A 16,868-nucleotide genomic window follows, 5' to 3' on the forward strand; every position below is an offset into this window, starting at 1 on the left:
CCCGGTCAAAGTGGGCGATGTCGCAGCCACCTCGCGGGGGGTCTAGGGGTTCGGAATAAGCCAGAAGCTTCCTGCGCCGGACTAGAAGGGCTAGTTTCTTTTGCGTGGAACGGAGGTCTGAGTTGGGGTCTGCGCCCCCTAAAGGGCTTGTCTCCAGGAGACCCCTGGCTCCCCGCGCGCCTGAAAGCGGCCCCGAAAAACAAACCCATCGCTGACAAGGTGTGCGCTCGCCGCCGTTCATCGACAACTTCCTAGTCCGGGTTCCGGCTCGTCCTGGCTCCTTCGCGCTTCAGAAAAGCGAATCCGCCCTCTACGCAGAGGGAGTGAGAGACGGGAAGCCCGGGTCCCGCTTGGCCAGCTGGGGGTGGGCCGGGATGAAGGGCTGAATTCTGCACACACAGCTTTCGCCGAGATCTTGGATCCGCAAGTCTGAAGGTTTTTTTTTCTGGGTGTTGGGGTGGCGAGGGGGTGAGCGGCTGTGGGGGGGGGGGGCATAGTGGATCCTGCCGAGTTTCCCTTTAAATGGGTCACCGACATTCTCTCCGTCCAGGAAGCAGACAAGGTGCGCTCGCTTGGGTACAGCGCCTGCTCTGAACAGAGCAAGACGCCTTAAGGTGGGCTCCTAAAATAAAGTCCCTAATTCCGGCCTCTCGCGGTGGATGTGTACGTGTCTCCTTCATCCTTTAGTTAGGCCAGGAGTCGCTGTCTGGGCTGTGTCTTCTGTGGGAGCTAGTCAACATCCGAGACCAACCTCTCTCGTGCCCGAATCCAAGCACGCGGGCTGACTAGGGCAGCTTGGCGCCCGGGCTCCCCGAGTGGGGGGTATGGAGGGGGGGCGAGGGCACATCTGAAACGGAGCCCTCTCCGTGTTGAGGCTGAAAATGGGGCAGGAAAGCTGGTGTAAAAAGTGGATGAGATGACTCAGCGCACCCCCCCCCCTTCCGCTTGGATGTTGACATCCGCTCTTCCCCTTCCCCAACAGCCAAAGATCCCGTATTCTGGAATTAATGATTCCCACGGCCCAGGAATAAAGGCTTGGTTTTAGCACATCCTCTACGTTTGTTGTCCCCCCCTCCCCCCAGCCCCGCCTGCAAAGTTATGACACTCTGTCATTTGATCCAAGTTAATTATGATTTGGGCAGACTCTGGTATTTAAAGCAGTGTTTTGAAGTTGGAAGGTAATGATGGGAGGTGGGGAGGCTGCTGAATGACCAACCTTGTTTTAAAGGATGCAGTTGGCTGTGGGAAGTGCTGGACTGGGGTTTTGGTTTCTGGTTTGAGGGAGTTTTGGGGGAGGTGATTGAAGGGTAGAGTGAAGTCTGTAAATGACACATGGGCAGGGTTAGGTCTTGGGAAGCTGTTTTTGAACCAGCAGCTGGTGGGATCAAGAATGAATACTGAGGGTGGGGGGATCTGGTAGCAGGAGAAAGACAAGACTAGTTGGCCTCGAGTTCTCTGGAACTGGAGGGTGGGCTCGGCTGGAAAGATTGAGGGTGTCCTGCCTTTACTGATTAACAAAGCACCCAGCCCCCACCTTTCCTAGAAAAAACCCCAGGCCCAGGGCTTTGATGGATTTGGGCACACATGGTGCCCAGCCAGAAATGGCCTCTAATACTGGGCTTTGATTTCTCACTAGCACGCCGAGCCGAGTCAGTATTGGAATTGTGCTCATTACTTAGCATGGCAGGGGCTGCCTGCCACCAGCCTGGAGAGGGGCCAACTGGTGGGGTTGGCCTGCAGCCTTCCGTTTGCCCAGAATGTGGCCCTTAGAAACCTGCCTTCGGGAGGGAAAACTTTCCCCTTTCTCCCACACAACCCTTTTTCTCTACTGCCACAGGCACAAAGCATCTTTCAGAATGCCTTTTGGGTTTTCCCAGTGGATCCCTCATATTTTGCTAGAATCCCATTTCATTGATGGGGAAAACCAAGGCCAAAGTGTTGGCTTTCCCTAGATCTTGCCTTCAGTTGACTGCAGGTCACAGACTTATATGCGGGGCTCCTATCCATTAGCCAGAGTGATTCAGGCCATATTGGACCCCTCCACTCAGTCCCATATTTGCCGCTCTGCTGTGAACCTCATACCAAGCTGAGATAGGGGACGCCATCTTCACAGAGGGGCTCTTTCTTGGGTGTGTCCAAACCCCTCTCATATTTCCCCCCACTTCCGATGAATATGGGGATGAGCTTCCTGCATTGAGAATTTTTTAAAGCCATAAAGTTTGATGATGGATAAATCAAAACCGGAACCAAAAACCCTAGATCCTGAGAAGGAGATGTCAGTGACTGGCCAGGAGAGGCCACTTCAAAAGCCAGGGTTGGCCCTGGGAAGCTCATGGGACCCCACTCTTCAGCCCTTCCTGGAGCTTTTAATGAGCCTTTCCATGGCCTCTGGCTGGATTGGTTGAGAAGAAGCCAAGGTGTCACGATGACACTTCTTTTTAAAGCACAATTAAAATCAGAATTTTCCTAGTGTCTTTGCTTAGGCTGTGTGTGTGTTGTCCCTGTCCTTATCTCCCCCCACACTATGGCAAACACTCATCTCACTTAAACAAATGGAAAATCAAGAGCATCTGAATGGGTTCTCTCATTAAAGTGAAAGTACCAAGTATCACTGCAGGGGAGGAATTTCATCTGTAATCTCTCTCCTCTCTCCTCTTCCCTGCTTCCTCTCACAAAGGGAATTCTATAGGACAAAATAACTCCCCTCTTTTCCAAACCACTTGTTTAGCAGTTGTAGCTTTGGGACAGGCCCCGACTTGCCCAAGGGCACTTGGGGATTCAGGGGCAAAGCCAGGATTTGAACTCAGGTCTCCCACTCCTCAGTCCAGTCCTTCTGGCCCTTCCGTTCCACCTGGACTGTGGACCGGCCAGCATGGGTCTGGGGTTGAGATTCTGAAATGGGGCGTCACTTAAGGCAGGCAGCTAAAGATAAGGTTGGGTTGGGTAGCTGGGATGGGTGGGGGAAAGAAGGTCAAGTTGGGAGCCAGGGACCCAGGAGAGATGGAGCAGGGCAGGGCCAAGGGTCAGGGGTGTGGCACCAGGCTGGTACTCAAAGGTGACTCTGCCCCAGACCCCCAGCACGTCCTCTCCTTTGCAGCAACTGCCCAGACCTGGGGAAAGTAAGACAAGTAACAAGCCAAGTTCCCTTGGGCTGCTAGGTAAACGTTAGCATTTTAGAGCCCCGCACCCACCCATTTTGTAGTCAGGGACAGAATGTGTTTTCACTTTTCATTTTGAAGCTTTGGGGTCTCCATCCTACCCCACTATGTGGTTGAGTTTCTCCTGGATTGAAGGTGCTGTGTGACCCTGTTCCCTGCTGTCAGACCTGAGATGGGGTCTACCTCCCACCTCCCCTGCCCTTAGCCACGAATGTCTACTAAAGAGGGTGTGGGCTTCCTAGGACTTTGGGGATGGGGCTAGGGGAGAAGATAGAACCCTTCCATTCCGAGTGCTTGGAGAGTGAACTTAGGGATTCTGAATGGACAGTCCTGGGAGTCTCCCCCAGAGGTTAGCATATGGGAAGACGCCAGCTTGGAGCCCACTGGGGCCTGCAGGAAAGGGAGGAGGGACTCAGACACTGGGATTGCTGGGCTTATGATCTGGGGCTGGGTGGGCAGAGAAAAGGGAAAATGCTGTTTAGGCAGAATGGCCACATGGGGGTAGGGAAGAGGAGAGGAAGCCGGCAGCCCAGGCCCATACTTGTGCTTCTCCTGGCCTCCTCCTCACCAGTTTCCTAAACAGCTTTCACAAATGGAGTCATTAAAGCTGTGAAAGCAAAATGAAACCAAACAAGTGCATTCTGTGCTCTTCTGTTTTAATGTGTTTTGTTGTTGTTTTAAGGAAAATTAAAAATACTGTAATTGGAGTCATACACGGAGTGGGCAGTTTCAGGAGGGTGGGGTGAATCTGTTTTGGGGTTTGCTCCCGAAGTTGAAGCTGGAGTGTCAACCCCTGCCCTCTCTGTTCCTGCTCTCAGCCAGGCGCCGGGAATTAATTTCGCCCCTACCGGACACATTTTGGTGAGACGGGACCAGGTAAGCCCTTCCACTGGGCTTTTTGGGAAAAGACGGGCATGACGGAGGTGGCTCTGGCTTCACACTGGAAGTTGGGGGGCTCACTGGATTCGAACTCTGGGCAGATCCTCCGCAGCTGCTGCTGCTGCTGCTGCTGCTGCTGCTGCTGCTGCTGCTGCTGCTGCGTCCTCGCGGCGCAGGCGGGAAGCTGCCACCGAGTGCGCGGCCCAGCCAAATGCAGAGCGCGCAAAACCACAGGTTTCCGCGGCGCCCCTTTCTTTTGGTTCCCGGTCTTCCATGATGCTAATGGCAGCAAAAACATTTATTGAAGTGCAGGCATAAATCAGCCGCTTCCCCCTCGCTCCACCCCCCCAACCCTTTTTGTTTCCTTTTCCTTCTCTCCAAAAGCACCGACTTGCTGGAAGCTCCCGAATTTGCCCTACTCGACAAAGCGGCCTGATTAGCATCTCCGCTGCTTGTGGGTTGGATTCGGCACCACGCAGTGAGTCGGTGTCAGCGCGCACGTCCGCGCCGAGCCCCTTCCCCTCCCTCTCCTGCGCCTCCTCAGCCCCGTCGCCACCTCGTTCCTCGGCCCCCGCCGGCGCTAACCCACCCAGCCGAGCTAAGCAGGTCTGCGGAGCCCCGGGACCTCTAATGGCGCGCGGAGCCTCCCTCCTTCTCACCCCTCGCCCAGGCTGCCCCCAGCGCCTCCCAACTTCCCCACCGCCGCGCGGCTTGTTTCTTCAGGAAGGCAGGCTTGTGGGTGCGAGAGTGTGTATTGTGGAGGTGGGTGGAGGTGGGAGTGTGCAGTGGGAAGTGAGGGTAGGTGCGCTTGCTTGGGTGTTAGGTGTGCGAAGAGGTGCAGGAGGGATGGATGTGTCTGTTGAGGAGGGTCTACCTTGTGTATATGGGGATGTGTGATGTAGCAGGGTTATATGTGGGTGTGCCCTGTGCATATGGGTGCGGTTGTGGAGTGTTTGCCTGTAAATAGGTAGCTGTACTTTGGAGACAGTGAGTCACCACCGGACAAGGGAAGCTTGAACCGTGGCTTTCTGCTGGGGATTCCACTTCAAGATGGGACCCCTGCCCTTTGGTCCTTCAGGCCTAAGGAGACCTCTTTTCTCCTTGCTGTGGCTGGGAGCAGCGTTGGGCCTGAATGCAGGGGCCGCTTCCAGTGCTGAGGGAAGCTGGGGCATACCTGCTGCAGGGCAGGGGGCCCAGGCTTCAGAGGGAAGAAAGTTGGCAAAGACGGGGCCCAAGCCAGCCCAGGAGCTTGGGCAACTGTCCCCAGGAAGGCAGGGGTCCTGAGTTCTGGGTTCCCCTGCAGACAGCTCCCAGCTTACCCAGGGCGGTGGGAGGGGTGGTGGTTTGAGAGTCTGCTCTCTGGGTCAGGCTCTCCCTTCAGCTCCTCTCCCTCCAGGAGGTCCTTTCCTCTGGAATCTGCTGGAGAAGGGACAGGCAGAGCTTCAGTGAGTGGCATCCCTAATGGAAAGTGACATTTCAGAGCAGCGTGGCCTGGGGCTGCAACTCTTAGCGGACACACACACAAATACACACATGCTGGACGCCACTGTCCTCACCCCCTCCCTGCCTTCCCAGTTCTGCCCCTACTGAGGACTGCCATCCCCTTAACTCTAGGATGGGTGCGCCATTCCAGAGCAGGGAGACCTAGAGGAAAATCACACCCCCAATGTATGTGCATGTTACTTCACAGTTTATAAAACCTTTTACAACTGATATCTCACTTTGACCTCGGAAGAGCCCCTCTGGGAAGGCGGATGCCCAGATAGGAACCTGAAAGAGGCAGGGTGGGACCCAGGTCAGAGCCAGAGGGCCCTTGAGGAGGTCCTTTCCTGGGGGAATGAGGGGGGCTGCCGTCCACTCCAGAAAATGTTAAGTGACATTCAGAGTCTCGGATGCCACATGAGGGTAACAGTTTATTTGGGGATGAGCACAGCAAAGAGTAAACGTTGTAAGCCTTGGAGGCTTCCCGGAGGAGCTGAGGGGAGCCAGACCTTGCATCTTTCCTCCTTCACGTCTTTCTTAGAGCACTTCCTGAAAAGGGGTTGGAATAGAGGCTAGATAGTTGAGGCACCTGAGCAGGTGTGCCCAGCCCCAAAATTCTCCTTGCTGCTCCGGAAATTTGGCCCTGGCAGCATCTGGAGCGGGCAGTAATCCTTTTGATGAACGAGCATCCTGGCCATATTTCCACTCCTGCTACTCTCAGGACTTGTGGGTTGGGACCTGGGTCTGGGGATTATGAGAAAAGGTGTCTTATTCTTTGACTCTCTCTCTCTCTGTGGCTTTTGAAAGTAGAGTGGACTCTGGAAATACTCTTGATATTCTGGAAGGGGTTTTTTTTCCTGGATGGGGGAATGGGAAGGTATACTTTTCTGCCTTCCGCCATGCCCCCACCAGAAAGCTCCGAGTGGGTAGGAAGGGAAGGACCAAATTCACCACCCAGCCATCCTGTGAGCCAGTCAGAGGGGAAATTTATCATTACCACCTCTGTGAACCCCCAGCCCCTCTATCACCACACATTCCTCCTCACAGCCCCCTCCCACCCCAAGGCCCCTCCCCAGGCCCTCAGCTTTGGGTGCAGAAGGGTACATGGCACGGCCAACTGGAAATCTGAGGAGGTGAACATAGCCTCCCTGCATCTCCACTTACTAACTCTGCAGCCTTAGGGAGCACACTTAATTGTGCCATGCTCAGTTTCCTCATCTGTAAACTGGGGTTTAATAATATTGTCCTCACGGAGTTGTTTTGAGAACTAAATGACTGACATAGGATAAAGCACTAAGCACAGTGCCTGGCACACAGTGAGCTCTCAATAGAGCCTGCAGGTTCAGGATCTTCCTCCTTCAGGAGGGGGAGGAGGGTAGGGAGGAAGCAGGGAGGATCAGCACCTGATGGGCCAACATCCTGGCCTAGCAGTTAGGAGACTCTGGTTCCTGCCCTTCCTCTGCTGTGTGACCTTGGGCAAGTGCTGTTCCCTCTCTGATCCTGGATGGTCTCCCCATCAGCAAGTTTGAGGCAGAAGAGAGGCGAAAGTATGATTCCTAAGGGCTGCATGTTTTTGATCTGGGTCTATCTGAAGAAGCCCCCAACAGCCAGCAAGAGACAGAGGTAGCCGAGGCCCAGAACCACTTGTGTTTACAGAGGCCCCTCCGGAAAGTCAATATTATCGACTGGAATGCCCTTGTGTGCATTATGCAGCCCTGGGTCTCTCTCTGAAGCCATAAATCACCCTCTGGGACCTGGGTCCTTTTTCCTGCTCCATAAGCATCTCCTGCCTCAGTCTGAGAGCTCCAGATGCCAAACAAGGCCCGGGAGGACGCCACCAGTGGGGACAGCCTTGGTTTGTGAAAAAAGAGGCACGTGCCATCCTCTGCCCCTACCCCACCCCACCCCACCCCCAAAGCTCGAGAGTGGAGCATGTGGTAGGAACAGACTGCTCCAAGACCTGGCCCCTATGTCATTCCACTGTTTCACTTCTTAGGGGCTGGGGTTGTTGATCTAGGATCTGGAGAATGAGGAATCCTGTCCTCACAGCAGGTTTTGGAAGACATGGCCCAGTCCTAAAACCAGGAATAAGGGATCAACACGAATTCATTCAATTCATTCAATTGGCCTCTGGGGATCAGAGATGGGCAAGGCATGGGCCTGACCCTTGAGAAATTGATGGACTTTATGTCACTCCTTGGTTATGAAGCATGAGCCATGTGCCAGGCCTGTGATGCTGGGGGGTGCAAGGGAAGCATGTGATGGTGCCACAGAGAGGAACCCATTCAAGGAGGAGCCAAGAGGTGTGGGCTGAGAGGGTCTGATGTGTTGTGCAGTCAGACTGCTTGGGTTCAAATCCTGCCTGTGCCACCATCTGGCTGTGTATCCTAGGGCAAGTCGCCTACCCTCTTTGAGCTTTTTTCCTTTGTAAAATGGGAGTAATGCTAGAATAAATTTCATCATATTGTTGAGGGGAGGATGAGTGAGATAATACATAAAAGTGCTTTGCATATTCTAAAGTGCTCCATAACATTCACTTTCATCATCATCTTCATCGTCGTCATCATTATTGGTGCCAGATATTGGGTGGTATGATGGGAAATGCATAAGATATTGGGGGGAGACCAAAACACCCATGGGCCTGGACCATCAAGGAGGGCTTCCTGAAGGAGGGGATGGAATATGACTGGCCCTAGGATGAGGAGAGTTTAGCTAAATTGAGGGGAGCAGAGAGGATGTTCCTGGCAGGGAATGTGTACTTGAAGGTGGGAGGTGGGAACATCTGGCATATCCACCGGGAAACAAATTCCAAATCCAGCCCTTGACTCACATCTGATCATCTTGAAAAACAAGAAACTCTGAGTCTAGGGTCCTTTCTTAGTACAGTAGAAAGCACCAAGGCTTTGGGGTTCAAAGGATTCAAATCTTAGCTGGGTGTTTGGGTCAGTTTCCGAGCCTCAGTTTCCCCATCTGTGAGATAGGGCTAATACTGCTGACTTCACTGGTTGGAGACCGATGGGAGATAACAGTGTGCAGCCCTGGCACAGAGTAGGTGCTCCATTGATTTGTATTGCCCTCCTGCCTCCTGCTCCCCACGCCCCCTGATCTGGCTGACCCCTGGCTGGAGCTGGGCTCTGCTTCTCTCCCTGGCATCTCTGGGTAGGAGAGCCCCAGTGGTAGAGAGCCCAAGGTGGCAGCTCCCAGTTGGCCAGAGAGCCAGGAAGAGGGGTGAGAAGAGGAGAGAAGCAGCCTTTTCTGGTCCCTGGTGCACACCTGGGCCTGCCCTAGCCCAGGAGGTTTCTCCAGGGACTGGAAGAAAAGCCTTCTGCTGAGATCACCCAGGAGCCCGCAGCCCCCAAAGGCCCCGAGTGGCACCAGGAGACAGAGCCCAAGGAAAGCAGCTCTGTACCGCAGTCAGAGGCACCTGCCTGCCCGGCCTGGGACCTTGACACCCATGGAGGATGCAGAGCTTACAAGAAGTTGAGTTGGAAATTCCAGGAGGGTTGTTCCTGCCCACCTCCCCCATCCCACCTTTGGTCATTCTGTGACACTGCTAGGCAGGCTCATGGCACAACCCCTCAGAGGCAGAGAGGGCAGTGACCGGGGTGGGGTGGGGTGGGGTATGCTGTATGGGGCAGCCTTGCACCCTTTCCCTTTGTTTGTCACCGAGCCCGGGCACTGGGGATGGGGAGGCAAGGTCAGTGGGTGGAGGCACAGCAGCTTTGGAGCAGCTGGGTGACGGGACAGCCACTATGGCACTAATGACTAAGGAGGCTGGGTCTGCTTTTGTTCATTCACGTGTCCTGGTCCCAGCACAATGCTTGGCACTCATATTTGTAGAATGGATCAAGCTCAGCCAAGAGGACGCTGCGATGCAGTCCCTGCTGTGCTCTGGACTGGCTACTGAGGATGAGTTACCAAAGAATTAGAAGGTTCTCATTCCTTTGCAATATAGATGCTTACAGCCTCCCCTACTGCCTGCCTCTCTTGCTCCTTTCATTCTCTCCTGCTTTCTTTCTTTGAGCTCTTACTATGTCCAGGCACGGTGGAAGTCAGAGCCTCGTCTTCAGTGATCAGAGCCCCATATAGGAAGGAATTTACTCATTTCATCCAGAAATGAGTAAATTCTGGATGAGCCACAAAAGATTAGCCAAACATAGCAGTCAAGTGCCCTCAGCCCTTCTGTGTGGAGAAAGCAGACTGGCAGATGCTGACTGGTCTGGTAAACTGCATCCTTATCTGCAAGGTGGCCTTAGCAAAGCCCAGCTGATCTGGGACCCCTTAAAATGTATGTTTCTTACTGGCATCCCCAAGCCCATTGATGACTCATCTCCACCTTGCCTTCTAGTGGCTCAAGAGAATGTCCCGTTGCATGGACACTGACCCTGGAGCCTGGGAGCGGGTATAGGGCTGAGAGGTGTGGCGGAAGGTCCATGGTTGAGGTCTGACCCCAGGCCTTGGCCCCCTAGAACAACCACCCCAGCTTCTTGGCAGGATCTGGGTCTGGTGCAGGAGAGTTTTGGCTGCAGGGTCCGGCTGAGCTAGGCTCTCCCTGGCACTGCACGTGGTGTTAACATTAAGGGAGAGTTCCTGGAAGATTAAACATCCTCAGGTCTTTGGCCGAAGCAGCAGTAGACCTGGCCCAAATACCACCCTTACAGCTGGGCACCCAGCGGCCCTTGCCAGGAGCCCCTGCCACAGGCTGGCCTGGAATTCCTGTCAGGCAGCCAGTATAACTGCTCAGCACAGTGACCCTTGTTGCAAATTTTATCTGGCCCCACATCTTCCTCCTGGTCCATCCCACTTTTGTACAGATACACCTGCAACATACAAAGGAGCCAACAGCAGAGAGAGTGCTAAACTGAGCATTGGGAAGCCTGGATTCTCATCCCAGCTATGCAGCTAATATGCTGTGTGGTGTTGGGCTAGTGCCTTTCCTTCTCTGGGCTTCGGTGCCCTTATCTGTCCAGATGAAGAGTCGACCCGGGAATCAGAGAACCTGGGTTCAAGTCCCTGCCCTAATGGTAACTGCAATTCTGCAAGCCTCCATCCCTCACTGTAAAATGGGGACCCTGATTAGTTGTTGGGGAGACTAAATACAATGGTGCATATAAGTAGTTTTCTTTTCTCTCCACCTTGAAAGAAATCAGTCCGTAAATCACTGGTTATTCCCCTTCTTTCTTTCCATTCTTCTCCTCTTAGCATGGAGAGGTTTCAGCATAAGGTGGGATTCCTTCCAGCCATCCAAGTCCATGATTGGAAAGCCAAGTACATGTGATTCAGGATGGGCCTTGAGGCGACTTGGTGTTCCCCTGGGGCTTATCAGCAAGGGAAGAAGTCTGCGTTGTCACACACGTATAACAAGAGCACTGGACTGGGAGTCTGGATGCCTCAGCTCTAAGGCCAACTCTGTCTCTGTATGATGGGCAAATCACTCACCCTCTTTGAGCCTTAGTTTGCCCACTGGCAAAAAGAATAGAAGAAGCTGAGTGCCAGGTAGGGCCAAGTGAGAAAACACCAGAGAAGTGCATTGGAAACTGCTCTCCAAACCTGGTGCTGCTGATCTGAGCTGGAAGGAGGTGGCTAAGCAGGGTCTGTTAATGCAAGGACTGTGTGGTACATCCTGAGAAGTGAGTTCTCTGTGGGGTGGGGCAGTGAGGGCCCGTGCTTCATTTCCCTGGCTGGAACCTGTCCGTTGGTAGGTTGGGCCCTGGCTTCTGTGTCTTGGCTGGCCATGGCTATTGAGCCAATTACAAGAGTTCAGACCATTTCCCATCCCTCTCTGTGTCCCCAGACCATGCTGTGTGCCCGCACCCCAGAGCCGAGGAGGCCCTGGGTGCCACGTCAGGAAAGGTTAGTGTCAGTGCTGGGTTAGATGCTGTCTGAGCCAGCACACCATCTGCCATGTCTACCAAAAGTTACATAATCCCTCGACCGGCTGCCCATTCTTAGAAAACGGGGCAGGCAAGTCCAGCAGGGAGTGGAGAATTGGAGTTTTCTTCTATCCATTTTGTTCCCTCCCAGCCCACCACCATCCAGGACCCGTCTTCATTCTCCTAGTTGCTCCCACATCACCCAGAGCCTGAGACCTAAATGCCAAGACAAACCGAGGCTGAGGGTCAAAGGGGGCATGGCAGGTCTCAAAGCCACTGCCCCTCCCTCGCCGACCTGGGGGCCTCCTGCAGACTCTGCTTGCTGACTGTGCACCTGGCTGGCAGCCCCTCACAGCCCTCCCTCCATTCCTCTGCCAGGCTTGCATGGGGTAGGTTGAGGAGGGCAGCTCTAGCTTCTGGCGACTAAAGAGAGAGCCTTCCAGTTCTTACAGAGACCTTCCTCTTTCAACAACTTATCAAATATTAAGATTTTTAATAACACTAAATAATAAACAAATAATGCTGCCCATATATCACTAGGGCTTTGGGAATCACACTGGGATACAATCCTATTCCTATTATTTGCTAGCTGGGTGATCTTGGCCAGGCTGCTTTACCATAGTCAGGCTCAGTTCCCTCATCTGTGAAATGGGAATTAATGAAACTTGTTTCACATGGCTGTCTTGAGGATTGAATCAGATAAAACCGTAGAAGACAGAGACAGTGTTTAATAAATGATAGCTGTGATCACTGGTGTCCAGTTCTGTTCTCTCTCTTTTTTAAGATGATATATCGACCAAATGGGATTTATTCCAGGAATGCAAGATTGGTTCAGAATTAATCCATTAATATTTATAACAGACACTGTAATGCCATCTACTATATTAATGAATCTAAGGGAACAAAATCATGATTAAGTCCATAGATGCTATGGACCCCACCCCCCAAAAAAAAAGAGCTTTGGACAAAATTCAACACCCATTCATGGTATAAACACTGAATAAAATAGGTATTAAGTACAATTATTTAGCATAATAAAATATGTATACTCTAGTCTTAAAGCCAGTAAATGGGAAACCACTGAAAGCATTTCCACAAAGATCAATAATAAAGCATGGATATCCACCGTCTCTGCTACTTTTTCCACACTGTGCTAGAGGGCTTAGCCAATGCAATTAAACAAGAGAACTCATTAGAGGCATAAAAATGGGTAAAGAAGAAAAAAACTATCCCTACACAATATTAAAACATACTATAAATCCTCCATAACTAAAACTGTGTGGCACTGGTGACTGAATTGGAAAATAGACCAGTCAAACGTAATGGAAAGCCCAAAATTAGATCCCAGTGCATATGGAGATGTCGTGTATGACAAAGGTGGCATCTCAGATCACTGGGTAAAGACAAACTCTTTAATAAGTGGTGCTGGGACAACTGAGTAGTCATTTGGGAAAAGATAAATATGATTCATATCTCACAGCTTACAGAAAAACAAACTCCAAATAGATTAGGGATCTAAATGTAAACAGTGACACTAAACAAGTTCCAGGAAAAACATGGGTGAATTCTTCTTTAATCTTGGTGTAGGGAAAGGCTTTCTAATTATGACTCGAAATCCAGAAGCAATAATATAAAAGATTGATCATTTTTATTGCATAAAAATCTGAAAACATGTTTTGACAAAAAGCACCATAAACAAAATCAAAAGGCAAAGTGTCTGACAAACCAAGAGAAAATATTCACAACATATACCACAGACAAAGGGCTAATGTCCCTAGTATATAAAAATTCTTACACATTTAGAGACAAAAGACCAAAAGCCTGATAGGAAAATGGAAAAAAAGAAGACATGAACAAGTAATTCACAAAATAAGATATAACCATGACCCTCAAACACATGAAAAAATGTTCAAACTCACTCATAATTAGAGAAATGCAAATTGAAACAACCCTCAGATAAAAACAATTTATCAGACTGGGGAAAATTTTTAAATGCAACACAGTCTGTCAGGGAAGCTGTGGGGAAACAGGCACCCTCTGATGTTGCAGATGGGAATGCAAACTGGCCCAACCCTTCTGACAGGTAATTTGACAACACCTAACAAAACCACATACTCACTTTTCAACCCATCTTCCAGAAATCATCCCTTTAGGTACACCTTTATCAATGCAAAAATACATATGCACAAGGTTCTTCAGTACAGCTTCGTTTTAACTATAAAATATGGAAACAACATGAATGGCTTAGGAATGTGATTGAAGAAACTATGGCACACCCACAAACTGGAGTACTATGCAGCTATAAAAAGGAATAGTGACTTGTTTGGGGAGTGCAACATTGTAAATATTACTAATGTCACTGAATTGTACATTTACAAATTGTTAAAATGACAAATTTTATGTAATATATGTTACCATGATAAAATTTTAATAAGAGAGAGGGGGAATGATGAAGCTCTCCATGAACCCATATGGAGAGCTTCTCAGGACATGCCAACAAGTGAAAGAAGCAAAGCACAAAGCAGTGTCTGTCATATGTGACATTTCATGTAAAGGAGAAGTGGACATGAGGCCAAGCCCTCTTCCCATTCTCTTTGCATGTCCTCTTGAATACATTCTGCTTCCTCCTGGGATGCCCCTCCCCACTCTACTTAGAGATCTAAGCTGTAAGGCCTGTGTAGGGTGGGAGTGGGGGGATAGATGCCCTGTCCTGCCCCCAAAGATGCACAAGTGTCTTGATTTTCCCTCCTGTAAAACGGGGATATTGAATCCTATGCATCTTGCCTCACAGAGAAGACAGTGGTGAGACTGACATCAAAATTAGTTCAAGTGTGTGTGCAAAGTGCTTTCATAAATTTCAGTTATTATTTACCCACAGAGTCTTCAGGTCACTCCTTGGACATGCACGCGCTCATACACGCACACACACAGCTCCATTCTCTACGGAGCTGCAGGAAGATGCTGAGGTTTCTCTCTCCTTGGCCTGTGAGGGTTCCATCCACATCCACTCCACCTGCATGCCGGGTGTGTTGTAGGCCCTCTGAGCCCCTGGCCTCCCTCCCACCCAAGCTTGATCACACCCACCTCCCATGGGCCCTGCTCTGAGCCCCTGCTGCTCATTTTGCATGCATCATCTCATTCAGTCCCTGTAAAGACTCTGGGGGGAAGGTCTTACCAGGGAAGCATGCGGTAGGGGAAGTGGAGTGACTTACCTCCTCTCCCAACTTGTGATATCAGAGCTTGGGTTTAACCCTAGTTCCTAGACTGCAAATTCAGTGCTCTTTCTGTGAGCCCACTCTCACTCACTCCCCAAGGCAGGGGCCAGGCCCTGTCTCCCGTGCACCTTCCTTACTTCCCAGTATTTACTTGTGGAGTGTAGGGTGGTGAGTGAATAGAAGAATTTGGAATAGCTTTGTAAAAATGCAGAACCCTCCACACGAGATGCTGGTTGCAATAAATAGCTGCTAATTGATGGACAGAACTGGGCTTTTCCCACAGGCCTGTTGCAGCTAGCATCCATCAGGCCCCTCTCTGCTGCCTTTGCCCATTGTAAGAATTGGTCAGAGTCTGTTTGTGGGGGAGCCTGGGCAGGAATGATAGGGGCCCTCGGGGCATCTCAGTCCTGCAGGGGGAGGGGTGTGTGTCTGCACCTTCAGGCCCCCACAGAGCTGCTTGTTCTATGAGGGGAGGGGGCCTCAGGCATAATTGCCGGAAGGTCCTGCTTCCAGCCCTTGAACTCTGCGTTCTAGTCAATCTGCCATTTATTACACCCTTGACAATGTCCTCGTCCGCCCACTCCCTGGATCCGCGGAGCTGGCAGAGGGAAGGGCAGCCAGCCGAAGAGGGTCTGGCCTCTCCTGGGAGACCTGGAAGCCTGAAGTTAGCCACCCTCCCACCTTCCCATCATGGCCCGACCCCCCCAGAGGCGCTGATCCTGCTGGAAAGGGTGGGCTAAACAGAGGTTCCTGGGTGCTCGTGGCACCTCACATCCCTGGACTTCCTTTCCAAGTCTCCTTCTAGGGAATGGGAATACAGTGCCCATGGGGACAGGGTAGACCTCATTGCTCCGTCGGAACCTGTGGCCCGAAAGGCTCTATCAAGGGGCACGTGAGGGCCCAGCATCCCCTGCACTGGGTCAGAGCTGGCCACGAGAATCAGCTGGAGCTGCTGCAGGCTTCCCAGCACCCTCACATGGCATGGTGGTGACCAAGCACGTCACCCTGCAAAAAGCACTTCCACATGAGCTTCTTGGCACCCCCAGGAAGTAGCCAGGGAGAGTGTTTTCATCCCCCTTTTACCATGGGGAAACTGAGGCAGAGAAAGGGAAATGACTTGCCCAAGTTATCTCCTGCCTTGCGTTGTCACTGCCTGATTTTCCCCCATCACCAGCCCCTTCCACTCTTGCCTTGGGTTGGTAGCTGAGAAAGATTAAGAAAAGAGGTGTTGAAGCTATTCCAGATTGTCCTTCAAGGGCACTCAGTCTTACCCTCCCCCTTTTACCTACAGGGGTCTGAGCAGGGGATTAGGCCTTGCCTCTGACTGGTCAAAGAGAGTAGGGGTGCACGTTCAGGGAACAGGGTCTCCCCCTCCACTCCATGGCCAGCAAGGGCTGCTGACCCCAGAGCACACAGCAAAGCAGGGGCCTAGCAGGCTGCAGACTGGGCAGCCCCAGCCTCAGGCTCCCCCACATTCCGAGGTGGAAATTAGGGCTGAGAATGAGCAAGAGCAAGTCAATGGCCAACATGGAAATTTCTCTCAATATTCTGTCCATGGAGTGACCAGTGACCCAGCTTGCCTCTCCTGGGCAGGGACTTCCCAAAGGCAGCCAGCCACATCCTCTCTGCCCACTCCACCCTCCCCGCACATCAGGCCTCCAACCCCATCCCCATCCCGGGGGTCACGGGAAAGCTAGGACCAGCCTTCCCCATGGGGGAAATTCCAGATCCCATCAAATTCCTTGGCCTTATCTGGCACCTTTCTGTCTGGCCTTTGATGGGCTTCCAGATGTGAGAGGAAGGTCCTTCCCTCCCTCAGAGAGATTTTGGGGGTTGGGGTCCCCTACTTTCCCATCACCTAAGCTCCCTAGGTGTGTCACACCAGGGAGGAGCAGACTTGTAACAAGGCTGGAACACACAGATTGTTTATGGAGAGCAGCAAGCAACAGGGGTTTCGGGACAGGGGTGAGAGGGTGGCAAATGGAGGAGACAGTGGACCAGCCAGCCAAGCCAGCTCCCTAGTGAAATCCTTGCCGCTTTTAACACTTTCAGAGCTGAGATGCCACACCAGAGCAAATCACTTTCTCTCTCTGACCCTCAGTTTCCCTATCTGTTAAATTAGGAGGATGCACTAGTGAACTCTGGGTCTCTTACAGCTTTCAGCTGTACGTTTTCTAAAATCTCCTAAGCCCAGTAGCCCACAGAACTTCTCGAGGGGCAAAGGATGCAATTGTGACATCCCAGGCTAAGCAAGTACCCCA

At 51.8% G+C, this 16,868-nt stretch overlaps 1 protein-coding gene across 2 annotated transcripts in view; it reads left to right on the forward strand.

Moving 5' to 3' along the window:
* Positions 1 to 16,868, forward strand: part of UNC5B (unc-5 netrin receptor B) — an 80,402-nt gene that overhangs the window by 675 nt on the left and 62,859 nt on the right. The window lies entirely within an intron of this gene.

The sequence above is a fragment of the Choloepus didactylus genome, chromosome 15, assembly GCF_015220235.1.
Source record: "Choloepus didactylus isolate mChoDid1 chromosome 15, mChoDid1.pri, whole genome shotgun sequence".
Lineage (NCBI taxonomy): Eukaryota > Metazoa > Chordata > Mammalia > Pilosa > Megalonychidae > Choloepus > Choloepus didactylus.